Source organism: Hemiscyllium ocellatum, chromosome 2 (assembly GCF_020745735.1).
Source record: "Hemiscyllium ocellatum isolate sHemOce1 chromosome 2, sHemOce1.pat.X.cur, whole genome shotgun sequence".
NCBI classification, from domain to species: domain Eukaryota; kingdom Metazoa; phylum Chordata; class Chondrichthyes; order Orectolobiformes; family Hemiscylliidae; genus Hemiscyllium; species Hemiscyllium ocellatum.
In genome coordinates, this window is record NC_083402.1 from 6172060 (window position 1) to 6194171 (window position 22112).

At 42.5% G+C, this 22112-nt stretch overlaps 1 protein-coding gene across 2 annotated transcripts in view; it reads right to left on the minus strand.

Moving 5' to 3' along the window:
- The window catches only part of lifra (LIF receptor subunit alpha a), a 183980-nt gene extending 173743 nt beyond the window's left edge, over positions 1–10237 (minus strand). Inside the window, exon 1 of one of the 2 annotated variants that reach the window (XM_060834282.1) lies at positions 10076–10237. The gene's annotated coding sequence lies outside the window, so the exon portion shown is untranslated. Of the gene's footprint in view, positions 1–9769; positions 9865–10075 lie in introns of those variants that run through there. The other variant, XM_060834299.1, reaches the window with a different exon arrangement.
- Positions 10238–22112: the final 11875 nt, after the last annotated feature.

Here is a 22112-nt window from a genome sequence, read left to right on the forward strand (position 1 = left end):
CCGTGTCTGCGTGGGTTTCCTACCGCATTAAGGCTCTCGAGTGTTGTTGGGGCTGTACCCATCCAGGAAAGCGAGCAGTATTCAAATCGTACTCCTGACTTGTGCCTTGTAGATGAACAGGCTTTGGGGAGTCAGGTGTGAGTTACTCACTGCAGTATTCCTGCCTCTGTCCTGCTCTAGTAGTCAGTGTTTATGGGGTGAATTCGGTTGAATTTCTGGTTGATGGTAATCTGTAGGATGTTGATAGTGGCGCATTCAATGATGGTCACACCACTGACTGTCAAGGGACAGTGGTTGGATTTTATTATTAGTCATGATCATTGCACCACTTGGGTGGTGCAAATTGTGGCTTGCCACTTGACAGTCCAAGCATGCATATTATCCTAATCTTGTTCCATTTGAAGATGGACTGCTTCAATATTTGAAGAGTCATGAATGGTGTTGAACATGGTGCAATCATCAGCTCACATCCTCACTTCTGACCTTATGATGGCAAGAAGGTAATTGATGAAGCAGCTTAAGATGGTTGGGCCTATGACACTACCCTGAGAAACTCCTGCAGAGATGTCCTGGAGTTGAACTGACTATGTCCAATAATCTCAACCATCTTCTTATGCACAAGGTATGGCTCAAACCAGATTTATCTTAATCATGGTTCCAGTCCTCTTAAAATGCTCTTCAGACTACCAAGAAGGAACAATTAAAATTGCTTTGTCATCTCAGAAGCAATTTTAAACAAAGCAGTAACTATGTAGCTTTTTTTTTTAAAAAAAGGGAGGTGATGATTATCCAAGCTCCAGTATTCTGAATGCATGCCAAAGTATTCATTATCATCTCACTTTGATAAAAACAATGGGCACATTATTAATACATTGACCCAGAAGCTAGATATGGCACCTTCATTTGACTCCTGGTGTATATCACGAAACCAGCAAAGTTAAGAAAAAGAATATGAAATCTTCCGGCCTTTTTACCTTTATATTATGTCATAACTGGCAGTTTAAAACAAAAGAATCTATTTTTAAACATTGCCTTGATAGTGTCAGTACAACCAACATAATGACCCAGATGCAGTCCACATATTACGGTGGGGTCATAGTGCAGTAGTGGTTATTCCCTTTCAAAAAGGAAAGGTTACGCTGTGAAGCAAATATAACACTATATTGAAGGACAGTCCATAACTGGTCTATGCTGGTGCTCGTGCTCCATCCAAGCCTCCTCCCATTCTACTTCATCTACCTGATCAGCACTGCCATCTATTCCTTTCTCCCTCATGTATTTACCCAGTTTCTGTGAAATGAATCTACCCTATTTGCCTGAACTATGGCAGGTGGTAGAAAGTTCCATATTCTGACCATCCTCTGGGTAAAGAGGCTTATGTCCTCAATTCCTTACCGGTTTAAATTCTCACTATCTGATCATTATAACACCAAGCTTTGGCACTCACAGGTGAGATACATGTCCAGCTTCTATTTCAACACTTTTCATGATCTTAAAGAAAACAGTTTCTGCAAAGGAGTAAATCAGTTTTCAGGTCTATTAAAAAGATGTCAACTAAACAGAGAACTATCACCCAGAAGTGACAACAACTGACCTATTAGCAAATAGTGACAACGGTCCCTAAGGAAAATTGCAGAGTCATGGCCCAGGGGTGGACTGGACTGAAAGCTTAATGTTCCAGCAAACAAGTGATATAGGAAGGATAGAAAGTGGGGGCGAGAGGGGAGGAGATGGCATTTTTGATAAGGGATAGCATTATGGTTGTACTAAGGGCGGATGTTCTTGGGAAATTATTTGGGTGAAACTGTGAAATAGGAATCGGATGATCGCTTTTTCTAAGGAGATCTCTGTTATCTGGAAGGATAATAGGGTGGTTACAGTTAGTGATTTTAAACTTTCCAACCATAGATTGGGACTGCCATGGTGTAAAGGATAACTTGTTTTGTTTAAAATTAATTGGTTGGGCCTCCTAGAATATCCTGTTTACACCAACTTAAAACAACTAGCAAAGTTAGGGCCCGAGCTACTTTGTTGAAATGTTTTGAGGGGGTCTGGTCCATAACAAAAGTACATGGCGATGTCGTAGTTCTGGGTATGTTCACCGAGCTGGGAAGTTGATTTGCAAACGTTTCACTCCGTCTAGGTGACATCCTCAGTGCTTTGGAGCCTCCTGTGAAGTGCTGCTGTACTATCTCTTCTGGAATTTATCTGGTTCCATTCCTGCTGCTTCTGGTTGCTGATTTGGTCATTTGTTGCAGTGGCTGGATATTTGGTCTAGGTTCATATGCTTGTTGATTGTGTCTGTGGATGATTGCCATGCTTCTCGGGATTCAACTACAACCACAGGGACATGAAAACAACAGACTTCCAAGTTGCGCTACGATGTACACTCAGAACTAACAGACTAACTGAAGAGAGAGAGCCAACAATCACACAAACTTTGTACTCTTACTCACAAAGAAAAGACAAGTAGCAGGCAACTGAAAGTTCAAGGTAATTACAGGACTATATCTGCTCACACCCCGATTGCTGTTAAGAATTCCATTCCATTCCATTGTCCCAGTTTCTTCATCACATCTGTTTTGATGATGCCACCATCCCATGGGCCCCTCAGACCACCTTTTTTCTTAACCAAGGATTCCGCACCTCCATGGTCGACAAGGCCCTTAGCCACATGTGAACCATTTCCTGCCTGTTTTTCTCTCTATGGGCTCCGTCTCCACCAATCCACTTACTCCTCCTTCACTCCAGCTTCCCCTTTTGTTGCAAAACTTCAGCATCCATAGTTTTTTTGTTTTATCTTGGAAAGGTCAATTATTTTGGAGGCAGTGCAGCATGGATTCACCAAATTAATACTTGGATTTCAAGAACCAAATTAAGAGATGAAAGAAATGCAACATGTACTCCTTGAAACTTAGATGACTAAAAGGAGTGAATTGATCAACATTTTTCAATGCAATAACAGAAACAAACAAGATATCATAGAATTCCTACAGTGTGGAAATAGGCCAATTGGCCCAACAAGTCCACACCAACCCTCTGACGAGTATCCCACTCAGACTCATTCCCCTGCCCTATTACTCTACGTTTCCTCTGACTAATTCACCCATGCTAACTAATGCTTAGGTTAAGTTATTTTATTTTACATAAGGATTGACCTTCAGCACAACATAGTGGGGCAAAGGGCCTGTTCTGTGCTGTACTTTTCTATGTTCTAACCTACACATCCCTGAACACTATCAGCAATTTAGCTTGGCCAATTCATCTCACCTGCACATCCCTGGATTGTGGGATGAAATGCAGAGGGAACCCAAGCAGACACAGGGAGAATGTGCAAAATCCACAGAGATAGTCACCCAAAGTTGGAATCGAATGGGGGTCCTTGGTGTTCTGAGCCACCGTGCTGCTCTCAGATAAGAGAAAAACTCTTTTTGCTTGTTACAAGTTTATGAATGGAAACTAAGTGTGAATATTGGTGCTAGAGCCTGACTTTTCAGGAGTGAAATTAGAACATATTTCCAGACAAAAAGGACAGAAGTTTGCAATTCTCACAAATGGCAATTGACAGCAGATCAATTGCTGATGTCAAAATGAAGATGGTTCAATATTTTGTTATTCAAGGACATTAACAGATACAAGGCTAAGTTGGTGCAGAGAGTTTGGTCACACTAGATCCCATTAAATGGCTGAAGACGCTCAAAGAGTTGAAGCATTCCCTCCTGCGACCGTGTTCCTAAAAGCTTCAGAAAATGTTGTGGCCTTGGACCATTTTTAATTCCTTTATACATTAAATAAACTCAAGGCCAATGAATCTCATACAGATTAAACATTTCACAGAATTACAAATATTTGTGGTGCAGGAGGCTGTCATTTACCCATTGTATCTTGACCAGCTCTTCTAATGAGCATCATGGCTTATTGCCATTTTCCCGTTGCCTTTTTCCTACACCCTTGCACATTGTTCTCATTTACATAACCATTCAATACCCTCGAGTGTTTCAATAGAACCACACATCGAGACAAAGCACTCCTAAACCAAATCACTCACTGTGACAAAACAACTAATTCTCATATCATATTTGCTTCTTTGAAAAATGACATGAAATCTGTGCCCTCTCATTCTTGATCCTTTTATAAGCAGAAGCAGATTCTCCTCAGAGTCATAGAGATGTACAGCACAAAAACAGACCCTTCGGTCCAACTTGTCGATACCAACCAGATATCCTAACCTAATCTAGTTCCATTTGCCAGCACTTGGCCCATACCCCTCTAAACCCTTCCTATTCATAGACTCAACCAGATGTCTTTTAATTGCTACAATTGTACCAGCCTTCACCACTTCCTCTGGGAGCTCATTCCATACATTCATCACACTGTGAAAAAGTTGCCCCTTAGGTCTCTTTTATCTCTTTGTCCTCAGACAATAAACCTATGCCCTCTAGTTCTGGTCTCCCCCACCCCAGGGAAAAGACCTTGTCTAATCACACCCCTCATGATTTTAAAAACCTCTATCCACAATATCCAGCCCCCACATCATTTTTTAAATTTCCATCAGACCTACTCTTTGTCTTCTTCTCTCCAAGAACACTTGCATCCTCTCCAAAGTATTTTCACAACTCATTCCTGGAACCATTCTTCTAAGTCTTGTCTGCACTCTCCCCCATTCACATCCCTCCAATGGTGTCTCACCAAGAACGGAGTACAATACTCCAGCTAAGGTCTAACAAGTCTCCTTTGCAAGCTCAGTGTTGTCTCCTTGCTCTAGTATGCTATGCCACTATTAATGAAGCCCACGACACTTTATTAACTGCACTCACTATCTGTCCTGCCACCTTCTACGAGCTGTGCACATTTGACCAGCGTCCTGTTGATTCTGCATCCTTTTGGAATTGTATAATATTTTGTAATGTCTGTCCACGTGCTTTCTACCAAAATGTGTCACCACACTGTTCTCTGCATCGAGATTCACTTGCCACCTATCCACTAACTTGTCTATGTCCTGACATTTCTCCAGTACCCTCCTCACAATGCTTCCTAGTTTCATACCAGCTGCAAACTTCCAAACTGTCCCCTGCACACTAAAATCTGAATTATCAATATGAAGCAAGAGTCATAGAGACATACAGCAAGGAAACAGACCCTTGGGTCCAATTCATCCATGCCTAATCTAATCCCATTTGCCAGCACTTGGCCCATATCCCTCCAAACCCTTCCTATTCATGCACCCATCCAGATGCCTTTTAAATGTTGCAATTGTACCAGCTTCCACCACTCCCTCTGGCAGCTCATTCCATACACGTACCACCCGATGTGTGAAAACATTGCCCCTTAGGTCTCTTTTATATCTTTCCCCTCTCAACTTAAACCTATGCCCTCTTGTTCTGGACTCCCTGACCCCAGGGAAAAGACTTTGCCTATTTATCCTATCCATGTCCTCATGAGTTTATAAAGCTCTATGAGATCACCCCTCAGTCTTCGACGTTTCAGGGAAAAGTGTTCCAGCCTATTCAGTCTCTCCCTAGAGCTCAAATCCTCCAACCTTGGCAACATCCCTTGTAAATCTTTTCTGAACCCTTTCAAGTTTCACAACATCCTTCTGATAGGAAGGAGACCAGAACTGCACGCAATATTTCAACAGTGGCCTAACCAACATCCTGTCCAGCTGCAACATGACCTCCCAACTCCTATACTCAATACTCTGACCAACAAAAGGAAAGCATACCAAACACCTTTTTCACTATCCTATCTACCTGCGATTCTACCTTCAAGGAGGTATGAACATGCACTGCAACGTCCCTTTGTTCAGAAACACTCCCCAAGACCTTACCATTAAATGTATAAGTCCTGCTAAGATTTGCTTTCCCAAAATGCAGCACCTGCACTTATCTAAATTAACTCCATCTGCCACTCCTCAGCCCATTGTGTCGTCCCATCTCCCCCGCCTCAGTCGAAGCAAAATGCTCAGAGACACAGTAGTTTTATCTCCATCTTTATTCCAGGCTCTGGAGGGAGAGAAAACGATTACCCACATGTGCAGAAACATGAGCTCACTGTCTTCTCTGGAAGAGTAGTTTATCAATGAACTACAAAGCTATTTTACAGGGAGGAGCATCTAAATAAGGCATCATATATATTAATTGGGTAACCATTACAATCAACGAGTATCAGTAACAGAGACCAAGCCCTTTACTGTGATACAATGAATGTCCTTAACCTTGTTAACCGGATTCATACAAAGCCTACTTTTCACCTTCTTATCTGACATTACATATTGAATGCTTCCAATATTGTTAAATGGTTCTCCCGAATGACTGCTTTTCCTCCTTGTTCACCCATTACCGTTGCCTCCACCATTTCCTCTGGCTGCTTGTCCCATACATGCACCACCTTTGTGTAAAAAAGCTGCCCCTTAGGTTCCTTTTAAATTTTTCCCTTCTCACCCTAAACCTATGCACTCCTTCTGGACTCCCCTACCCAAGGGAAAAGACCTAGCCTATTTATCCTGTTCATGCCCCTCACGATTTTATAAGCTTCTAAATCTGCTCGAGGCCTGAATAACTAATAGAAAGCAGAGGGTTTGGAGAAATGGGTGTTTCGTTGGCTGGCAACCAGTCATGAGCAGAATGGCACAAGGGTTGGTGTTGGGCCCATAATTGTTCATGATATAGAAAGACTTGAAAGAGGAGACAGAGTGTAAGATATACAAGCTTGCTGATGACACTAAATTGTGTGGAAGGGCAAACTGTTCAGACGACGTGGAGGGTCTCCAGAGAGATTTAGATAGGCTAAGTGAATGGACAAGGATCTGGCAGATGGAGTACAATGTTGGTAATGTGAAGTTATCCACTTTGGAAGTACAAATAGTAGGTCAGAGTATTATTTAAATGTTGAAAGTTTGCAGCATGCTCATGAACAGAGGGTTATAAGAGTGCTTGTACATTAAACACAAAGTTGATTTGCTGGTGCAACAGGTAATCAGGAAGGCAAACTTTGGCTTACATTGTTAAAGGAATTGACTTTTAAGAGCAGCGAGGTTCTGCTGCAATTGTACAAAGTGTTGGTGAGGCTGCACCTGGGGTATTGTGCGCAGTTCTAGTCTCCTCACTTGAGAAGGAACATACTGGCTTGACAGGCAGTGCAGAGGAGGTTCACCAGGTTGGTTTCAGAAATGAAGGGCTTTTCCTATGAGGAGAGATTGTGCCATCTGGGATTTTACTTGCTAAAATTTAAAATAACGAGAGGGGACCTTACAGAAACATAAAATTATGAAAAGGATAGATAAGATCAAGGCAGGCAAATTGTTTCCACTGGTAGATGAGACTTGGACTAGGGGACATGGCCTCAAGATTAGGTGGAGTAGATTTAGAAGAGAGACTGCTTTGGGAGATTTAGGAGAAACTGCTTTTCCCATAAAGTAGTGAGTCTGTGGAATTCTCTGCCCAAGTAGTAGAGGCAGCTTCATAAAATAGATTCAAGACACAATTGGATGAGATTTTGCATGGCAAGAGAATCAAGGGTTATGGGGATAATGCAGGGAGACGATCAGCCATGATCCTAATGTATAGCAGACCAGGCTTGATGGGCCAAATAGCATTCGCCTGCTTATATTACTGTGAAACAAAAAACATCCCTCAGCCTCCAACGCTCCAAGTAAAATTTAAGTGACCATAACATGATTTGCACTTTTTAGTAATGTCCCAATGCTGCACTTGGAACTATTTCCCACTCAAAATGCAACAGTCTCTCTGAAGCCTTGGAACATGCTGTTAACAAATCAAAAGTAGATCACTCCTCAGTATTAAATGTTCCATGTCTAACCAACGTATTAGAAAACTTTATTGCAAGCTTTTTCAGAATGAGGAGAACTGGAGATTTTTTAAGTTTATGAAGATCCAGATGTAGGTTTGCTCACTAAGCTGGAAGGTTCGTTTGCAGTGAGCAAACCGACATCCAGAACTTCAACCTGAGCTACACATCTTCTTAAAACTCGCTAAGTTTACGCAGAGTTTTGGGATGATAAATATGTTAGCTTGTGATCATAATTAGGAGACAGGCACTAATATACAAGACCCAAACAACATCCAGACTTGTGCTAAATGTGTGGTTTGAACATTAGTTGCCACTTAACTGCCAGACAATGAAGATCTCTAATGAGAGAATCTAATCATTTCCCTTTTCACAGACCATCTCCATCACCAATTTTGTTAAAATTAATTATGGAATGTGGGCATCACTGGAGTCAGAGGGAGTGAGTGAGGTCCTTATTATGAATAATTTGTAGAAGGAGAAGGAATAGTGGATACTAAATTTTGGGAGGGATTTGTTCCATTTTCTATATTAAAGGTGGTGATATTGGGTGTTTTGACAAGCATAAAGGTAGACAAGTTCCCAGGATCTATCCCAGAATATTGAAGGAGGCATATTCAGAAATTGCTGGGGCCTTATATGAAATCTTTGTATACTCTTTGGTCTCAGAGGATTGGAGAGTGGACAATGTTGTTCCTTGTTTAGCAAGAGCAGCAGGGATAATCCAGGAAATTACAGTCCAGTGAACCTTGCTTCAGTGATCAGGAAATTATTGTAGAGGATTGTTAGGGACAGGATTTATGAGCATTTGGAAAAATATGGACTTATTAGCAACAGGTCGCATGGTTTTTGTGCAAGGCCATATCTCACAAATTTAATTGAGTTTTTTGAGAAAGTGACAAAGATCATTGATGAGAGTAGGGTGATGGACGTTGCCTACTGCATATGGACTTCAGCAAGCCTTTGTCAAGGTTCCTCACGGCAGGCTGATACAGAAGGTTAAGTCACATGGGATCCACAGTAAACTGAAAAAATGGACACAGAACTGGCTTGGTCACAGAAGTCAGAACACATCGGTGGAATGGCGATTTTCTGACTTAATATGTGTGACTTGTGGTGTCACACAGGTCTCAATGCTGGGATCCCTGATCTTTGTAATATATGTAAATGATTTGGAAGAGAATGTAGGTAGCCTGATTAATAACTTTGCAGTTAACACAAAGATTGGGGGAGGCTCGGATAGTTAGGTGGATTGGAGACGATACAGCAGGTTTTCGATACGCTGGAGATTTGGGTGGAGAAACGGCAGACAGAATTCAATGTGGAGTTGAGTACATTTAAGACAAAGATAGATTGTTTCTTGATTAGTAAGGACCTCAAAATGTTATGGGGAGACAGCAGAAGAATAGGGTTAAGAATCATTGCAGCCATAATTGAATGTCCTAATTCTGCTCCTGTATCTTATGATCTAAACATTCCATGAACCTTCCAAACAGCTTACTGTACCGACATATTAGTCTTCAGCAACTTACTAAGACGACGACTTGGACCCTTTCTATTCTTTACTTTCCAAACCTCTTATCATTTAATCCTTTGCACATCTGTTCTTCCTACCAAAATGGATAAACTCACCATTTTCCATCTGCCATTTTCCTGTCCAATTACAGAGGTTGTCCAAATCCTCCCAAAAACATTTTACACTTACATTTTGGCAGGGAAGGGACTTGATTGACCATGACCAAGACCAAGCCTTCGACAACTTTTTTTTTAAAAAGGCCAAATCATGGTGATAACCCTAGTTTTAAGACAAAACTGCAGGTCAGAAATGATTAAACAAATCCAACTGCAATACTTCGTACCATGTAAATTATGACGGAGGATGTAAAAGAGACAAATTCTCAACTTGAAAGGGAGGATCCCAGCAGGTTAGAAATTATTCCAATCACACTCTACAATTACTCACCATGACAACAACCAACACATTCTTGTAATTTTAAGGATCCCTCCTATTCTCATCAATCTCCATGTGAAAAAAACTTCGGAACATTAAAAACTTGTAAAACACATTCCCAAATAACTCTGATGACTTGCATTCCACCCTAAGTTACGAGTTGAGAGTCGTTTCTTGTCCATAATCCATGATTTCATAAAATTCATCTTCCCCAAATCCAACCGGACGAATAAAACGGCGAAATGTTGCTGGTTTTCACAAACGATGTCGATAAAGGGAGGGGGGGGATAAAACACGAAATATTTGGCTCTCACTCACATTCCAGGTGCCGCCAGTCAGTTCTTCAGGAGGAAAGCGACCGTCCGACTGGCCGGAGTAAACATTAGGCCGCCCTGCAGCTCCCGCCGCTCTGTGTCCCGCTCAGGGTGGGAGGGGAACGGGCTCGCGCTAACGCCACACTGAATGGAAGCGGCCCCAAAGCCCAGGGAAGGGGCGGAGGCGGAGGCGTGGGCGCGCCGGCTGGATCAGAGCGCGCCCGTGCGTGCGCTCAGGACCACCCGCGAGCGTGCACGCGGACCGGCCGTTGGCGCCGCTCGCGAGGAGGATTTTGAAAGGGAAGAGGAGACCCTCAATGACCCTCAAACTCTCAGACCTTCAACCCCTCAGAGACCCTCAAACTCTCAGACCCTCAACCCCTCAAAGACCCTCAATCCCTCAGAGTCTCAGAGACCCTCAACCCCTCAGAGACCTTCAATCCTTCAGTGACCCTCAATCCTTCAGAAAACCTCAATCCCTCAGTGATTCTCAACCCTTCAGAGACCCTCAATTCCTTAGTGACCCTCAACATCTCAGACCCTCAATTCACAGAGACCCTCACTCCTTCAGTAATCCTCAATCCGAGAGAGACCCTCAATCCCTCAGTGACTCTCAATCCCTCAATGACCTTCAACGTCTCAGACCCTCAATCCTTCAGTGACTCTCAATCCCTCAGAGACCCTCAACCTACCAGACCCTCTATCCCTCACAGATCCTCAGTGACACTCAATCCCTCAAAGACCCTCAACCTCCTGTACCCTCAATTCCCCTCACCCCTCAGATACTCTCAAACCCTCAATTCCTTCAAGACCCTCAACCCCTCAAATACCTTCAACCTCTCAGACCCTCAATTCACAGAGACCCTCATCCCTCAGTGATACTCAATCCCGGAGAGACCCTCAATGACCATCAATCTTCAGTGACCCTCAGTCCTGGAGAGACCCTCAATCCCTCAGACCCTCAACCTCTCAGACCCTCAATCCTTTAGTGACCCTCAATCCCTCAGAGACCCTCAACCTATCAGACCCTCAATCCCTCACAGACCCTCAGTGACACTGAACTCCTCAGAGACCCTCAACCTCTTGTACCCTCAACCCTCAGATACCCTCAATCCCGCAGTGTCCCTCACTGACCTTCAACCCTTCAGAGACCGTCAACCTCTGAGATCCTCAATCTCTCAGTGATTCATTCCCTCAGAGACCCTTAACCTCTCAGACCCTCAATCCCTTAGTGTCCCTTAACCTCTCAGACCCTCAATCTGCAGAGATCCTCAACCCCACAGTGGGCCTCAACCCTGGAGAGATCCTCAATCCCTCAGTGACCCTCAACCTCTCAGAGACCCTCAATCCCTTAGAGACCCTCAAACCCACCAGATTCTCAATCCCTCTGTGAGTCTCAGACCCTGAGACACCCTCAGTGACACTCAATGCCACAGACCCTCAATCCCTCACCCTCAATCCGTCAGAGACCCTCAGTCCCTGAGACCCTCAGTGACCCTCAACTCCACAGAGACCTTCAACCCCTCAAAGACTCTCAATCCCCAGACCCTCAATCCCTCAGAGACTCTCAGCCCCTCAGAGATCCTCAACTCCTCGGAGACCCTCAATCCATCAGGTACCCTTAACCCCTCAGAAACCCTCAAATACTCTCAATTACTCAGTGACCCTCAATCCCTCAGTGACCCTCATTCTCTGAGAGATCCTAAATCTTTCCCACTTTCAGACCCTCAAAGACCCTTCATCCCTCAATAACCCTCAATACCCCAATGACGCTCAATCTCTCAGAGACCCTCAATCACTCAGTCAGAGAGCCCAAAATCCTCATTGATGAACTCACAATCTGAGAGCCCCTCAATTCCTCAGTGAGAGACCTTCAAATCCTCAGTGAAAGCCACCAAAATCCTCAATGACTAACCTTCAGAATGTCCCTCAAATGCTCAGCAAATGACTCACAAACCTTCAATCAAAGAACACCATCTTCACAGTCAAGACACCCTCAAACTCTTAACAGCTAATCAGGAATACTCGAACATTCAATAAGTGGCCATTACTGAGAGAGTGATATCTTCACCATCTCAAGGACCTTCAGTCTCTCAAGGATCGTACCTGTAAGGGATATCATTCCATTAGCTTTCTTAATCACTTGCTCTGCTTGGACCAACTTATTGTGACCCATGTACTAGAACACCTTGATCCCTCTGTATCTCAGAATTCTGAAGTTGTTTGCCATTTAAATAATGCAGTTTTTTTTTAATTCTTCTGTCCAACTTCACATTTTCTTACATTATGCCCCATCTGCCTGGTGTTTGCCCAATTACTCAGCCTTTTCTTTATTCACTCATGGGATATAGGCATCACTGCTCTGCCAGCATTTCTAGTGCTCACCTCCTTGAGAATGTGTTGATGAAACTGACTCATTGAACAGCCACAATACATTTGATGTAGATATACCAAAAGTGTTGTTTGGGAGAGTGTTCTAGGTTGCCAATCCAGCAGCATTGGAGGAGCAGTGATATATTCCCAAGTCAGGATATTGAGTAACTTAGAGGGAAACCTGCTGGTATGGGTGATCCCATGTATGCGCTGCCCTGGTCCTTCTAGAACAAAGTGGTCATGGGTTTGGAAAGTGCTGTCTCAGGACCTTTGGTAAATTTCTGCAATGTAGCTTGTAGATAGTACACTGCTGCCACTGAGCGCTAATGGTGGAGGCAGTGGATGATTGTGGATATGGTACCAATTAAGCAGGTTACTTTGTACTGGTTGTCCTGCTACTTGAGTGTTGTTGGGGCTGCATCCATCCAGGAAAGTGGGGAGTATTCCATCATATTCCTGACTTGTGTCTTGCAGATGGTGCATAGGTTTTGGGAGTCAGGAATTGAATTACTCACTGCTGAACTCCTCGCTTCTTGTGAGGCAGGTCGTGCCTCACAAAGCTTATTGAATTCTTTGAGAAGATGACTAAGGAGGTGGACGTGGGTAAAGCGGGAGATGTGGTGTATATGGATTTTAGTAAGGCGTTTGATAAGGTTCCCCATGGTAGGCTACTGCAAAAAATAAGGAGGTATGGCATTGAGGGTGAGTTGGAGGTTTGGATTAGGAATTGGCTGGCTGGAAGAAGACAGAGGGTAGTAGTTGATGGTAAAGGTTCATCTTGGAGTGCAGTTACCAGTGGTGTTCCGCAAGGATCTGTTTTGGGACCATTGCTGTTTGTCATTTTTATATATGACCTGGAGGAAGGGCGAGAAGGTTGGGTTAGCAAGTTTGCGGATGATACGAAAGTCGGTGGAGCTGTTGACAGTGAGGAAGGATGTGGCAGGTTACAGCGGGATATAGATAAGCTGCAGAGCTGGGCAGAAAGGTGGCAAATGGAGTTCAATGTAGCTAAGTGTGAAGTGATTCACTTTGGTAAGAGTAATAGAAGATGGAGTACTGGGCTAATGGTCGGATGCTTGGTAGTGTGGATGAGCAGAGGGATCTTGGTGTCCATGTACACAGATCTCTGAAAGTTTCCACGCAGGTAAATAGTGCTGTGAAGAAGGCATATGGCGTACTGGCTTTTATTGGCAGAGGAACTGAGTTCCGGAGTCCTGAGGTCATGTTGCAGTTGTATAAGACTCTGGTGCGGCCGCATCTGGAGTATTGTGTGCAGTTTTGGGTTGCCATACTATAGGAAGGATGTGGAGGCACTGGAACAGGTGCAAAGGAGGTTTACCAGGATGTTGCCTGGTATGGTAGGAAGATCGTATGAGAAAAGGCTGAGGCACTTAGGGCTGTTTTCATTGGAGAAAAGAAGGTTTAGGTGTGACTTGATAGAGGTGTACAAGATGATTAGGGGTTTAGATAGGGTTGACCATGAGAACCTTTTTCCATGTATGGAGTCAGATATTAAGAGGGGGCATAGCTTTAAATTAAGGGGTGGTAGGTATAGGACAGATGTTAGGGGTAGATTCTTTACTCAGCGAATCGTGAGTTCATGGAATGCCCTGTCAGTAACAGTGGTGGACTCTCCCTTTTTATGGGCATTTAAACGGGCATTGGATAGGCATATGGAGGAAAGTGGGCTAGTGTAGATTAGGTGGGCTTGGATCGGCGCAATATCGAGGGCCGAAGGGCCTGTACTGCACTGTATTTTTCTATGTTCTATGTTCTATGTTCTTATCTGCTTTTGTAGTCCCAGTATTTATATGGCTAGTCCAGTTCAGTTTCTGGTCAATAGTGATATCTAGGATATTGATTGTTGGAGATTCGGTGATAAAAATGCCATAGAATGTCAAGGGGAGATGGTTAGATTTTCTCTTGTTGAAGATAATACTTGACTGTCACTTATGTGGCATGAATGTCTCCAGCCACTTGTCATCTCAAACCTGGATATTGTCCAGATCTTGCTGCATTTGGCCATGAACTGATTCAGTAATTGAGAAGTTCTAAATGATGCTGAACATTGTGCAATTATCACTGAACATTCCGACTTATGACGTTATGACAGAGGGAAAGTCATTGATGAAGCAACTGAAGATGGTGAAGCTCGGACACTACCCCAAGGAATTCCTGCAGAGGTGCCCTGGAGCTGAGGTTACTGACCCCCAACAACCATCTTCCTTTGTGCCAAATCTGACTCAAACCAGTGGAGAGAATTCCCCTGATTCCCAACCTCCAATTTCACTCAGGATCCTTGATGCCACAATTGGTCAAATATGGCCTGATGTCAAGACCAGTCACTCTCAGCTCTGAAATTTAGCTATTTTGTTCATGGTAACAACCCATCCATGCATCTGTCTGCATCCTCCTTATGTCCTTTTTATAACATGCTTTCCAACTAATCTTTGTGTCATTTTCAAATGTTGCATTCATTCCTTCATTCTTGATATTTTCTAATCACCTTGTGCAGACATGTTATTACATATATCTGGAGCAAGTGGGACTTGTATCCAGGCCTCCTAGTCAAAACTAAGAGACACTACTGGTGTACCACAAGAGCCCCTTAATTCCCCCAGTATAAATCATTGATATAAATTATAAAATGTTGTGCCTTCAGACCCCTATGGGTCTCCAACATCACATCCTGAGAATCAGCAATTGACACATGATGCATCTTCTCTGTTTTCTGGCAACCATCCAATCTCTATCCATGCAATTATGTTAACCCTTGTAAGATGAGTTCCTACTTTGTGAATAAGCTTTTATGTGGCACATTGCCAAATGCCTGCTGGGACTCTAAATGCAATATGTCTACGGGCTGTTCTTCATCAATGGCATGTTATGCAACCAAAGAACTAAGAAAATAGTGAGATGTTAACCACATGGTATGGGTTTGGGTTCACATGTGGGCCATATCAGGATATGGTTTTCTACTATGAAGTGAACCAATTTGGATTTTACACTTCTCAGTAGTTTCATGCTGATTGTTGAGATAGAACATTGAACAATACATTACAGAACAGGCTCTTCGGCCCTCGATGTTGCACCAACCTGTGAACTAATTGAAGTCCATCCCCCTAAACTATCCCATCATCATCCATGTGCTGATACAATGATTGTTTAAATCTCCCTAATGTGATTGGGTTAACTACATTGGCAGACAGGGCATTCCATGCCTTACCACTCTCTGAGTAAAGAACCTGCCTTTGGCATCTGTCTTAAATCTATCACCCCTCAATTTGTAACTATGCCCCCTCATACAAGCTGACTTCATCATCCTAGGAAAAAGACTTTCACTGTCTACCCTATCTAATTCTCGGATCGTCTTTAAAAATTGCACAACACCAGGTTATCATCTAACAGGTTTATTTGGAAGCACTAGCTTTTGGAGCACCGCTTCTTCAAGGCACAGCACTATGAAAGGTAGTGGTTCCAGATAAACTTGTTGGACGATAACCTGGTGTTGTGATTTTTAACTTTGTACAACACTAGTATCTCCAAATCTGATCATCTTATATATCTCTATAAAATCCCCTCTTAGCCTTCTTCTCTCCAATGAGAACAAACCCAAGGCTGTCAGCCATTCCTTATAAGACCTTCCCTCCACCCTGGCAACATCCTGGTAAATTTCCTCAGCACCTTTTCTAATGCTTCCACATCCTTCCTTTAATGGGGCAACCAGAACTATCCACAATATTCCAAGTGTGGCCGCACTAGCGTTTTGTATAGTTGCAGAAGACATTAAGGCTCCGGAACTCAATCCCTCTACCAATAAAACCTAACACATGGTATGCCTCCTTAACAGCACTATCAACCTGGGTGGCAATTTTCAGGGATCTATGTACATGAACTGCAAGATCCCTCTGCACATCCACATTACCAAGAATCTTTCCATTGACCGAGTATTCTGCCTTCCTGTTTTTCTTCCCAAAGTGATTCACCTCACATTTATCTGCATTGAACTCCATTTGTCACCTCTCAGCCCAATTCTGCAGTTTATCCAAGTCCCCCTGGAACCGGTAACATTCTTCCGCACTGTCCACTTCTCCACCGACTTCCGTGTCATCTGCAAACTTACTAACCCATCCACCTATGCCTGCATCTAAGATGAATTCATTAATTTCACAAGCTGCCATGGTGAGATTTGAAAAATAAACCAAAGAACTGCTGATGCTGGAAATCAAAAACAAAAGCAGAAATTACTGGCAAAACTCAGCAGGTTTGACAGCATCTGTGGAGAGAAAGCTGAGCTAACATTTCGGGCCCAGTGATCCTTCCTTAGAACTGGAATTTGAACTTGTATTTCCCAAATATTAATTTAAGCCTCTTAATTGTTAAGACAGCAGCATGACCAGTACACCATAGTCCCATGGGGAGACTGTCAAGCACAGAACCTCAGTTGCATGCCCTCTGTGAGAGTTGGTTAGTCAGAGAATGTCATAGACAGGCCTCAATGAAAGACTGATCATCATCTGGACCAGATAAATTAAGTTGTCAAAGGATACTTAATGAATGAGTTTGCAAAATGCTTTCACAATCGTTTTCCAGAACAATGTGTTTCGAACCACCGATGGATAAACAAACCCTGGAAATGCTGGCAAAATCTCAGGAGAGAGAAGCAGAATTACTGTTAGCTATAAAATATAACTTCAAAACCAAAGGTCAAGCTGTGTTGGTGAAATTCCTCTAGGAATAAGTGGTTATAATAAAGTGGAATTCTAAAAGAAGGTTGACTGGGTAAATTGACTAAAGTCATGAAAGTAAAACTTTCATAAGTGAGAAACTCCTAATGAAATAATGATTCATATATTTGATTTCAAAACAAAACCTCAGTTTGAAACCTCAATTAAGGTATTTTTTAAAGTCTTTCAAAGACTGTGAGCGTCACTCCCAGATGTTTTTCTAATCCCAAAGAACATGTGAGAAAATGTTGGTGAGCTGCCTTCTGAAACCAGTGCAGTCCATGCAGTGTAAGTGTACCAAAGAGCAGTTTGGAAGGAAATTTCAAGATTCTGACTCAGTGGCAGTGAAGGAATGACGATTTATCTCCAGGTTAAGATGGTGTGTGGCTTGGAGGGGCACTTGCAAATTGTGGTGTTCCCTTCTCTTGTCATCCTTGGTGTGGATGTTCTGAATATGGAAGATGCTGTCAAAGGAGCCATAGTGAGTTACTGCATTGCATTTTGTTGATAGAATACCCTGCTGCATGGTATGGAGGTAAATGTTGAAGATGATATAGAAGGAGACCATGAAACAGACTGTTTTGGATGGTGTTCAGTTTTTTGCATGCTATGGAATTCACTCATCCAGGTGTGTATTCCATCACAGTCCTGACTTGTGCCTTGTAAATGGTGAACAAGCTTTCAAGGGATAAGTTACTTCCCACTGAATTTCTCAGTCTCTGACCTGTTCTTATAATATTTGTATGTCTACTCTGATTCGGTTTCTAGTCACAGCAATCCTCAGGATGTTGATCATGGGGGATTTTCCAATGGTAATGCTGTTGAATATCAATGGGAAATGGATAGATACTTGCACCTTAGAGATGCAGTCACCTGTGTGGCGCAAATGATACTTTCATCTGCCTTCAGTCTGCCTCAATGTAGTGGCTGCTAAAATCCTCATCAGCAGTTTCTTACCTTCCCAAAGACTGTTCCTATGTTTTGTGTGGTGCTGGAAAAACTCAGCAGGTCAAACAGCATCCAAGGAGCAGGAGAGTTGACATTACGGGCAAAAGCCCTTCATCAGGATTTCTCCTGCTCCTTGGATGCTACCTGACCTGCTGTGATTTTCCAGCACCACACTCTTGACTCTAATCTCCAGCATCTGGAGTCCTCATTTATTCCCTGTTCCTGTGTTTTACTGGAAGCCTCCCACCTTCCATTCCCTGTAAACTTGAACTCATGCAAAACCTTGCTGTCCCCATCCGAACTCACACCACCATCCTGTGTATGTTGACTGACATTGGCTCCTGGTCTGCCAAGAAATGGGGCTTGGCCAGACCAAGCTGTGATTCGAGCATAAAGATGAAATGTACAATGTTGAGATGTAGGTGGACTTCTGTTCCACTTTAATATCTTAGTGAATGTCACCAAGTTTGTAAACAGACTGGCATAATTTCAGACAGGTACTGCTTGCACCTCTCCAACCTAGACTAGCTAATTCTGGTAGCTATCAGTGTCATACAACTCAATTCTGGTGTAGTCACTGAAACTGTCACCCACAATCTAGGACCACAATCTACCTATACTACCTAGACAAAGTGGTGAACCCTGCCAATCAAACTGAAAGATTAGCAGCAGTTTATGCAATTCAGTATCTTAAAACACAGAGCTTATTTTGTAATTGCAGGGCCTTTGCTGCTGATGGAAAGTCTTGGTTTAAAAAAAAAGTTGTCCCTAAAAACATTCCTTCCTTTTTTAACTTAGTCTCCTGCAGTGAACTAAGTCTGTGTAAAACCCCCATAGTCACATATTTCCTGAAATCAGAACATGATCTTGGTGCACTCTGACTGTTCCAGTTATCGTAAACATTCTTTCCAATGTTCTTAACCTCTGGTTTATTCACTCAATATCCTGTAAATACAACATATTAAAAAAAATCATGCTTTCACTCAGCACAAATTCTGTAATGTGTCCAGCAGAATTAATGGACTGTCGAAATGGAAATTCCCTGAACAATTTCAGCTGATTGATTGATAAAGCAGTGCTGTGACCATTAACTCTGACTGAGAGTAGGTGTTTGCTTGTTTTATGTGCTTGGCTCCTCGAGTAACAAACACTAAGAAAGTGGGGAATTTGAGCATCCAGAGGCTGCAGGCAGCAATTGAGTTTAATTCTTAAAATGTCTCAAGTGCTGTCATTAAGAAGGAGGGAGCTGATCAGTTCAGTTGGTTAGATGGTTAGTGGTGAAAATGTGTTGCTGGTTAAAGCACAGCAGGTTAGGCAGCATCCAAGGAACAGGAAATTCGACGTTTCGGTCATAAGCCCTTCATCTGGAATGAGAGTTAGTGGGTTTGGTTCAGAGAAGGGGCTGAAAGTGTGATTTCAGTTTCCAAGCTGGGTGAGGTGGATTTGGACTTTGCCTCCCCGTCCTGTCTCTGAGAGTGGAAAGCTATGGCAAACCACCACTGATGTAACTGGCTCAGAATGAAGCATCACAGGAAAGGACCTAGTTCAGCTAGTTCAGTAAGATCTACAGACTTCAAAGGTCGTCACAAGAATAAATTTTTCAAAATCTGTACTCATGTTCCTGTTTCTTCTCTGCGTGCTGCTCCTCAGCAACAGTTTCCAGAAACAAAGTACTTTTTTTTTTCATATGTGCACTCACTACTTCATTGCCACCAATCTTGACTGCTATGAAACTCGACTACTTAGTCAGTCTGACTGAGTGTTTGTAGTAACATATTCTGAAACCAGTTGCTCTGCTGTAATGTTTATTCTTTGAAGAGAGATTGATTATTGGACCAATATCATTAACATACAAATTCCAGAAAAGATTTTCCAGCTTATTGGAAGTGTTCCAACCTCTGGACCAGAAAGTCCGATTTCAAGTGTCCACCTGCCTAGGCTGCATGTCATATCATGTCTGAAAAGGCTAATTAAAAAGTCCTGGATGCAGAGATTCTTTTTCCCAATTAATTCTTGAGAGAATAAAATCAATTGTCTTTGGTCCCTTCTCAAACTCCATCGCCTCGTCTTCGTCTCCAACTTTGATGACATATTTGACTCTGGGATGAGCTTCTGAACAGATATTAATTTGTTCACTAAAACTATCTATTCCCTGTTTGTTGGGTAGACCTTTTGGATCGCAGATGACTTGCTTTCACTCTTGTTCGATGGGTTCTGTGAAATATAACACATGATCTGCAAATTCTGGCATAAGTGGGACAGGTTCATATCGATGAAATGTTAAGAGATATCCTGAGAGACCAACATATTTTTCAAAAGAAATGTATTTTCCACAATCACGAAAAGACTTGCATGACATGATTTAATGTTAAGATGTTTACTGTAACAATCACACTAAAATCAACGTAGATTAAGCATTACTTAGTAGCCAACTAATACACCATAATACAGAAAAGGTACTTTTCCTATTAATTAACAGCCAAAAACTCCACCCTGTATTTGCAGAGGATATTACACTATCCAAAAAAAAGCTGAGATCTTCGAGAGAGAGAGAGAGGGAGAGAAAGAGAGAGAGAGAGAGAGAGAGAGAGAGAAAGAGAGAAGCTGGAATGCAGTATCTCCCTCTCTGACACTTTTGATTAAACCCCTCCTTGTTTTCTCCAACTTTTACACACAAAGTTGTTGTTGCAGTAAGGCTGATAGGCAGTGCTTGTTACTTCTGGATTAGTGGTGCTGGAAGAGCACAGCAGTTCAGGCAGCATCCGAGGAGCAGTAAAATCGACGTTTCGGGCAAAAGCCCTTCATCAGTGCTTGTTAATTGTTTAGTATTTATTTGGGGGATTTGATGGTGGGTTTTCACGAAAGAAGAATTGAGTTCTTCCGCCAGTACCCTCAAAGCCTTTAAAGAGAATGGACACCACAGGAGCAGAATGCATTATTCCATTTTCATTTAGTCCCCTCCATCTTTTCCTCCCCTTCTCTTTTATGTTATTGTTGCACTGTCCATGGTGGGCAATCCTTGTCATTTGTTTTTAATTTATTTCATCAAATGGGCAATTTGGAGTTGACCATTTAAAAAAAAGCAGAGTTCCGAAGGTTGTTGTGGCACAATGATAGAGTCCCTATTATTCCAAATCCACAGCCTCACCTCCTCACCCTCACCCTGCACATTCATGCAGGTTTTACATTTTCTGTGCCCTTTCCTATTCTACTTATGGTGGCCCTATTTCTCCATTTTGGAAAATATTTGACTTGAGGGCCCAGTTTTGGCAGTTGTCCTTAGGAACTAATGGCGTCATATCTCCAGTCATTTCCACGTACTCCAACCTTGCTAATAGAATAAATAGATGTCTCCAGTTGTATCTTCATTCACTCAGATAAGGATTGCTTAATCTTATCCTTGCTTAGTACTGTTTGCTTCAACCTTTACTTATTTATTCTATCACACCCTTTTGCCTCCTTACCAATTAATCCTGATTCTGAAAGAGTCCTGCTGTTCTCAACCTTTATGGTGAAGTCTGCTCTTTTAATATTACCGCAAACATAGAAACCACGATTTAACCAGGACAGTCTGATTAACTGGTACACCAATAACCTTCCCCAGGCTTTCCGTTCTTTAAGTCCTTCTCTCTTCTAAGCAGATCTCCTTGATTGAAAACCAAAAGCACTGCAGATGCTGTAAATCAGAAACAAAAATAAAGTTGCTGGAAAAGCTCAGCAGGTCTGGCAGCATCTGTGAAGAGAAATCAGTGTTAACGTTTTGGGTCAGAACTGAGGGCGGGTCATCAGAATTCTTTCTGAGACTTCAAATTAAAAGCTTTCCTGACTGCATGCAATTAATTCAAATGGTCCAAAAAGGTAGAAATAACTTTGGTCCTTTCCAAACTGATCACTTATTACTGATTCAGGTTTCTTACCAAAAACTAACTGATATGGATTATATCCTTCCACTATATGCAACAAATTCTTGGTATGAAGGAAGAACAATGAACT